Here is a 1,727-nt window from a genome sequence, read left to right as displayed (position 1 = left end):
CCCTGAGCCATGGTTCTGCTCGAGGTTTCTGCCTCTTAAAAGGAAGTTTTTCCTTGCCTCTGTCGCCCAGTGCTGCTCTTGGTGGGAATCTGTAAATAACATCACAGAGTACGGTCTAGACCTGCTCTTTTATGAAAAGTGCTGTGAGATAACTTGTTGTGATTTGGTGCTATATAAATAAAATTGAATTTAATTGAATTGAACTCCAGAACCAGAAACACCTGCAGAAAGCAACAGAGAGAGAGAGGGGAGAGGGATAGAAAGCACAAGATTATGGAAGAGAGAAGAAGTGAAGTTAGTAACATGCATTTATGGGAAGAGGTTGAATACAGAAGAAAATAAAAATCTTTCTAATAAATGCAGAAAGTTGTTTGTGGTCCTTTGTTGTTCAGACCTACAGTGAACACAGACTTTTAACTAGAATCAAAAAACAAATCAAAGATAAAACAGTGTAATCTGTAATCTGTCTTCCCTTCGGCATGAAAACACTTCCAAGTTCTTGTGTATCCCATCCCATTGTGTAGGCCTATGGTGCCCTCGGTCATGGCTCCTCAGAGATCAAGATTCAAGATCAAAACCTCGATCCACAAGAACAGTTTCTTCCAACTCCAGCTGGCCTCTCTAAAAAGGCAAATTCATAGGCTATGTATAAAAGCTACATGTTAATAAGCCCGATTCTGAAATAAAATAAATAACAGGCTTATAGACTGTATAAACCAACGCCTTTGATGCCTGGACGCCTAATTATACAGTTCCTGTTTCATCCCGATAGGGGCGCTACTCTGCCACGCCGCCTTAATGTCTTCCGGTACAAAGCCTTCATTGCCCCGCTTCGTTCATCCAACAGTCCTTCCGGTTTGACCGACATCGCAGATAGCAGGTAGGATTTAATGTGTACAACCATGAACTAAAATCTACGTATTATCTCTGCCATCCATCGATTTTAACCAAAGAATTCGACACTACACCAATCTTTGGACTTCACGTAACAACTATGTCTATTCATGTACCACAGAAATAAATGAAACGTGTATTTTAGGTTAACACAATGTAGCTACTGATAAGCTCCTGAATTCTGTAACGTTACTTATTGTTTGCAAGCAGCAACCGCACACATTTCAGCACGACAACTATGGATATTGTTGAGCGTCTGTGTTGGATATAGTTTAGGCCTATATAAAGTCATGTTCTATCGCTTCATGTCCGGTTTGAAGGCTTTCCACCCGCGGTTGATCACTAACGTTACCGCGTCTCTGCTTGGGGGATGTGACATCTTCACTTACATTTACAAACTTTGCACTTGAGTTGATGATTGTGTGTGTTGTCTTCTGCAGATATGGCTATTCGCTACCCCATGGCCGTTGGCCTTAATAAAGGCCATCCTGTCACCAAAATATAACTGCTCCAAAACACAGCCGCCGACGCGGGGTGAGTATCTGCTGTTGACTAGTTTTCCTTCCAGCTACTCTCAGGTAGATAAGTTATCTGCTCTCATGGCTGTAAACCACTCTTCATTTTCAATAGATTGTGATATTCAATGACCAGATTTTAGAAAAGATGTATTCAGATGTACACGAAATGCACATAGCTTAAGTTTGCACGATTAATTTAATCGCAATCGTCGTCACGTGGGATAATTACCTAACCGCAAAACGGGTGCGATTTAATAAAACAAAGTGTGTGTGACGCTGACTTCTCTTTGTACCTGCAGTCTACTCATTATCCAC

General features: G+C 41.2%; 1 long non-coding RNA gene across 1 annotated transcript; it reads left to right on the top strand.

Moving 5' to 3' along the window:
- Window positions 1-772: 772 nt before the first annotated feature.
- On the top strand, window positions 773-1,394 carry LOC119901304. The gene is made up of 2 exons (XR_005444168.1): window positions 773-985; window positions 1,335-1,394. It is a non-coding gene; the product is annotated as an uncharacterized LOC119901304 (long non-coding RNA).
- The last annotated feature ends 333 nt before the right edge of the window (window positions 1,395-1,727 follow it).

This window comes from Micropterus salmoides, unplaced genomic scaffold, assembly GCF_014851395.1.
Source record: "Micropterus salmoides isolate LMB-PRFRI ecotype aquatic unplaced genomic scaffold, ASM1485139v1 Ms_hic_scaffold_13, whole genome shotgun sequence".
In the NCBI taxonomy this organism is placed as follows: Eukaryota; Metazoa; Chordata; class Actinopteri; order Centrarchiformes; family Centrarchidae; genus Micropterus; species Micropterus salmoides.
This window is presented reverse-complemented; position numbering and strand designations above follow the sequence as displayed.